Consider the following 6,892-nt stretch of genomic DNA (forward strand, 5'->3'; position numbering starts at 1 on the left):
CAAGGTAACAACATTCCCTATGCATCTGTTTTATAAACAATATCTAATTAACTATGGATTGTCTCAAATTAACTCAGATGATCCTTAATTAACTCCTAAACAATCAAGTAAATACTGTAATTTACCCACTACGGGCATGGAGTAGTGGAAAGACATAAGCACGTAAGAAGGAGTATCGGAGGTTCAATTCCAGGTAGATACATTCACAGAGCCAACGGTACCTGTGGATGGTGAGAATTTACTCTGTGAGCCAGCAAAAACCGTGGATGGTGAGAGCTCGCTCTGTGAGCCAGCGGGGATCGTGGATGGTAAAAGTTCTCTGTGAGCTAGCAGGGACCGTAGATGGTAATGGATATGTGTCCTGGGGGTCGGGTTGGCCGAACGTCCAACTGATGCGCGGAAGTCCTGTCCGCATTCCGGACTTTACCTAATCAACGAGACCTAATGGGAGGACGATGATCCGTAGGTTTGGTGCCGCATCAGGGGGTCCGAAGGGCTTGTTGGTAGCTGGAGTTCTTATGTAATGAAAAAAAAAATACCAAAATTTCAAAAGAGAACACAAATTCAAATGCAATTTAGGAATGTTACACAAGACTTCTAAAGTATGGTCTTACTAGATAAATTCCTCACAGAATTGATATAAGTGAGATTTGAAACACCTATTTTGTAACGACCTCAAAAATAATATGTGAGTAAGTGTGATCCTAAAAAAAAAAAATTTTAAAAAATAAATAAATAAATAATAATTTTTATTAATTTAATAATATAATAATACATTAATATTGTGACAACCTGCTTAATTAACTGGGTTTTTTTTTAAAAAAATATATAATATAATAAAACCAATATCACAAATCTCAGCTCAGCAGATTATAATCCACCTGGACCCGTGGGTACCAGGGATACCTCAGAACACCTAACGGAAGCCTAAGCAGCAGGAAACATACAATCATATACATCTCAATATCATATATCACAATACCAGAGTTACTACAATCACTGCATTTCAGTATATACATCCCAAAAATCATATCTAGGGACATTTCCACAAAATTTAACTGTCCTTACAAAAACTTACCCTTCACAGAAGGCAGATCAACAACTCTAGATCAGCGGGGTTTTTCCCGCTCTTCTATCAGGGGCTCCTGAAAAGTTTATAGAATTTTGGGGTGAGACACCTCTCAGTAAGGGAAATGAACTAATACCAGTGTGTGGCAACATGAGTATTCCGTGTCATACATATATCATACAGAACATATTCAATAACTGTTATGTATATGGGAAAACATATATATCATCAAATCATGGCAAAACATACTGCATTTCCATAGACATATTTCATCTCATATAATAATAATACAAAAACATTTCTGGTAGATTAGCTGGCTGTTGTCATGTATTACCCCCACATAATTGGGTTATGTGACCCGAAGGCGAGACTTGACAATGGTTGGTCGACCACTACCAAGTCAAAAGTACAGTCTGTAAGTTTGGTGGGTCTGCCTGACCTGGTCCGTACACAAGGGGCGATCACACTCTTCTTAAAAACCACATCGACCATCCAATCTCACACCACTCCGTACAACGGTGTTAACACAGATATCATGATCACGAGGACCATGGACACATAACAACGATACCGTGTAAGTGCTAGCCTACACCAAACCAACCAGGTTCTGATATCATATAACATATACTGAAACTGTGATACATGGATATCTCATATCATTAATTATCAAATCAATCATGTCATTTTACATACATACGTATATCATGAAAATCATCTGCCTGCACGCCGGTATTTCACATTTTATCATAGCTCGGCACGTACACCGGCAAATCATAGCACAGCCCGTAGCTGGCAAATCATTTCCATAGCTCGGCCCATACGCCGACAAAAACATATCCATAGCTCAGCCCGTACGCTGGCAATCATACACATAGCTTGGCCCGTACGCTGGCAAATCATACACATAGCTCGGCCCGTACGCCGACAAATCATATATAAAAATCTTGGCCCGTACGCCGGTTTTCCATTATAAAAATCTGTATCATTAACACGTTTCCAGAAAACAGTATTTCAAAGCAATTTCTACTCATGCCACACTAACAAATTTTTCGCATATTCAACATACGATCATTTTCAACAATATTTTCTCAAATATAAATTATACATATATATATATATATTCCTAAAATCAAATGCGGTATACATATACATACATTTTCTCAAAAAGACTAGCTTAGTTTATCCCCTTACCTGATTCTTGAAAAGCCCCTAAGAAAATTTGTCCCGCACTCGTAGGGTTCCCAACTCAACACCCTGGAAATGAAAATTCTCAGTACTAAACTTTAGTATTTCTACGCGTATATCACTTCTTATAACTACCGTAAAGTCAAATTTGGCTTAAAAAATCTTACCTCAACTTAGGGATGATTTTCAACTTACTTTCACCAACTATTCGCTCCGGCAGATTTGGAGAGAACTTCCCCAAGAGCGTCGTGGTGGCTTCAGATTGTCAATCTGGCATAAATCTAGCCCGAAATCGACGAAAGAGAGAGAGAGAACCGAAGGGGAGAGAGAGAACCGAAGGGGAGAGAGAGAGAAGAGAGATTTCTTAATTGGAAAGTAAAAATCTGGATTTTTGTTATTTATAGAACTATATTCGTCGACGAGCCACATCATTCGTCGACGAATCCTTTAATAATTTCATCGACAAAATTTAGTTCTCGTCAACGAAATTCAGTCGGCTCAAAACCTCTCTCGGTATTTCTTCGTCGATGAAATTCAGTCTTTGTCGACGAATTCTCTTAAACCCTCGTCGACGAATCCTTTAATAATTTCATCAACAAAATTCAGTCCTCGTCGATGAAATTCAGTCGGCTCAAAACCTCTATTGGTATTTCTTCGTCGATGAAATTTAGTCTTTGTCAACGAATTCTCTTAAACCCTCGTCGATGAATCCCCTGTATTCGTCGACGAAGCCCTGATGATTTCCCCTCGGTTATTCCTTCCAAAGTGCAATGTCATCGACGAAGTCGACTTCCTCCTTCTGTTACTGTCTCTATTTTCCTTCCTCTTTATTATTTAAATCCCATTATTATTCGGGTCGTTACAAATATTATATAATATTATAATAATATAAAATATTTATATATATGAAATCAAACCTAAAGGATCAAGTGATCCTTCAGGAAATGTCTTTCCTGATAGTTCCATCTCTCTCTCTCTCTCTCAGGCGTCTCTCATGTCTCTCTCTCTCTCACTCTCTCTTCCGCCAACTCTCCCTCTCTCCTCAATTTCTTTCCCGATTCTCGGTTGATTGAAGAATGAAAAATATCACTGGGTTCCATTCTCGGCCACCAACATTTTAACTAGAGTGGATTCGTGATTAGGGCATCGTAGGCACCACTCATGGGATAAGGTAAACTCTCTCTCTCTCTCTCACTCTCTCTCTCCTTAATTTCTCCCCAATATTCAGCCAAATTAACGATCGGACACCACCACAAGGTCCTGACTTTGATCCTTAACAAGTTAATCAAAGCAGATTCGTGATTTGGGGATCCTAAGCACCACTCCTAGAGAAAGGCAAGGGGAATAAATTATGTCATAAATTTTTAAAAATTAACCGATTAAATTAAAAAATACAATATATGGATTTTATGTTGATTTTAATCTGAGTATATGTTGGTTTTAAATTTGAATATATGATTATATTATGAGGTATATGATTTTCTAAGTGTTATTAAAGTATGATTTTATTATTTAATTTAGATTATTGTATAAATTAAACTTGTTGAGATCACGAGATTGTTGATAGTAATGTGTGTAGACCTTTATGAATATGGTACCATGGTATTGTGCAATTGTACATCTGAGAGATATGTTTGATGATATCAAGGCAAAGGGGGACGCGATCTTGATTATGGGACCCTGATCCTCAGGACTTAACTTGGGGGCTTGCAGGTGGGGGACGGTGAGACGTAACGTCTCACAACGAGTGCCTGGGTATGCACCTGATGTGGTCACTGAAAGATAGAATTACTTATACGTAAACATGATCCAGAGAATGAGGAGATAAAAATATTGGTTTATGGAATTGTTTAGTTGTTTTATATGTAAATATGAATGTTACAGTATTAAATGTTTTTGATATATATATATATATATATATATATATATGATATACTAAAACTCATTGGCCACACATTGATAATAATTTATTTCATCCTTACTGAGAAGTGTCTCGCCCCATCATTATCAAATATTTTTCAGACGTCCTGTGGAAAAATACAGGAATCAGAGTAGCGCAGTGAAAGTGTGGGTAGGGTTAGAAATAGTAATTTAGATTAATAATTAAATTTGTTATTTATGGGTTATCTTAGAATTTCTAAGAATGTATTTAAATTTGTTATTGGAGATATTCTTGTAATAAAATGTTTTTAGTACTCTGGTATATAAATATTGAGGTCTTCCGCAATATAATTATTTGGTATCAGAGAAATTTAAGCTAAATCTCTCATATCGTTTCATATTTACACTTTGTTTTATTATTGGATTGCACATATGCACAAATATACAAAATATAATGCATTTAAATATTAAACATGCCAACTTATCATGTCAATGCATCAAATTTAAGTAAAAATGATATTAAAAAATTCATAATTTTTAGAGATTTTTGTGAAGTTTTCTAGAATTTTCAAGATTTTTTTTGTAATTTTTTTATAGAATTTTTTGGGAATTTCCTCTAATTTTATTTTTTTTTTTTGCCATTTTTTAAATATTTTTTTATCTCTTGAGTTAATATAAGACTTATTGAAATTTTTCTAATTTTTTTTATTTTTAAATTTTTTTTTGCAAATTTTTTTTTTTTTTTTGAATTTTCAATATTTGAAAAATAAATTTTAAATTATTTTTAAAGAAGAGAAAGAGAGAAAAAGGGGGTGCGGTTCAAATGGTTAAACTAGGTCAAACCGAGTCAACCAATTTGACTAGGTCAGTAGGGAGGACTCAAATTGACCCGTGTCAAATTGGATTGACCCAATTAAGAGAGAGTGGTTATGATTTTTCCATGTGTCGCCCATTCAGGAGTGGTTTGATTCTGATTTTTTTTTTTCCAAATAGAGGATGACATGTGGCAGGGTGACATCATCATGACATCACCGCCATGTGACATCACACCATTAGAAGGATTCGAAAGGCAGAAACTGCACCTGTTAAGTAACATCAACCATCGACATGGTGCAATCTTGACTGTCCACATTGTATTTTCTATGGACGTCGGATAGTTGTCACGTCAGCGATCCATGTTTTTTTAATCTTTCTAGTAACATGATGCCATGTGGTGGTGACATCATTGTCACCCTCTATTATTTTAAAAATAATAATAAAAATTGGGCCACTCCTTGGCCACCACTAGTCACCCTAGATGGGTGACACATGGTAAAACCCTAACCACTCATCTTTAATTGGGTCAACTTGGGTTTCCTTGTTGACTTGGTCAAATTAGTTGACTTGATTTGACCCAGTTTAACCACTTGAACCGTCCTTTTAAAATAACTAATAATTTTTGAAAATAATTTTTGCTTAAATTTGATCCATTGACGTGATCATTTAACAAGTTTAATATTTGTATGCATTATATTTTGTGTATGTGTGCATGTATGCGATTCAATGAAAAAATAAAGGATAAAGAAGTGTTTCAGACATACATATATCAATTTTGAGGGGAATTTATCTAGTAAGATTCCCTCCTTTAGAGATCTTATTAGACAATCCTAAATTACACTTAAATTTTGCATTCTCTTTTTTAACTTTTAGTATTCACTCGATTGTTTAGGAGTTAATTAAGGATCATCTAACTTAATTTGAGATAATCTATAGTTAATTAGGTACAGTTCATAAAATGAGTGTATAGGGGTTGCTAATAACCTTCCCATTTCATAATTGTACTTTCGAACCCAGTTATGGTAAAAACTGTAATGATCCGAAGAATAATGGTATTTAAATAATAAAAAGGGAGGGAAATGGAAACAGAAACAGAAGGAGGCAGCAGATTTCATTGACGAATGCTTCGCGTTTGTCGACGAGGATAACACAGGGTCTCGTCGACGAGGGTATGTCGACGAGAAAATATTGAGAAAATTTTTAGGAGACTCTGAATTTCGTTGACGAAGGGGAGAGTTTGTCAACGAATTTCCTGTTGACCTCGTCGACGAGGTGGCGTGGATCGTCAATGAAGCCCAGTGTATAAATATGGCCAACTTTCATTTTTGGTCGAAATCTTGCGCAAACATTTCTCTCTCTCTCTCTCCTCTACGCCCTTTCTACCTTCTCTCTACAATCTCGGGCCGGATTCTCGTCGGTTCGACGATCTGAAGCTACCACAAGGCTCCTAGCGAAGTTCTCTACAAGTTTACCAGGGCGGATCGTCGGTGGGACTGAGTTGGAAACCATCCCAAATCCAGGGTAAGACTTTCTACTCAGTATTTGACTATTTGACAGTTGTAGAAAGTGTAGTATGCGTAGAAATACTGAATTTTAATTCTGAAAAATGTCATTTTCAGGGTGTTGAGCGAGAAACCCTGTGGGTGCAGGAGTATTTCTTTTAGGGGCTCTTCAGGAATCAGGTTAGGGGATAAACTAAACTAGTATTTTATGAAAAGTATGTATAATATTATAGAATTTGATTTCAGGAAAATAAATATATTTATATATGATTTATATTTGGAAATACTGCCGAAAATGATGGTATGTTAGATATTTGAAAAAACCTATTTTGTGTGGCATGTGTAGAAATTATAATGAAAAATTGTTTTCGGGGAATATGATAAAGATTTGGATTTGTATAATGAAAAATCGGCGTACGGGCCGAGATTTATATATGTT

This window comes from Malania oleifera, chromosome 6, assembly GCF_029873635.1.
Source record: "Malania oleifera isolate guangnan ecotype guangnan chromosome 6, ASM2987363v1, whole genome shotgun sequence".
Lineage (NCBI taxonomy): Eukaryota > Viridiplantae > Streptophyta > Magnoliopsida > Santalales > Ximeniaceae > Malania > Malania oleifera.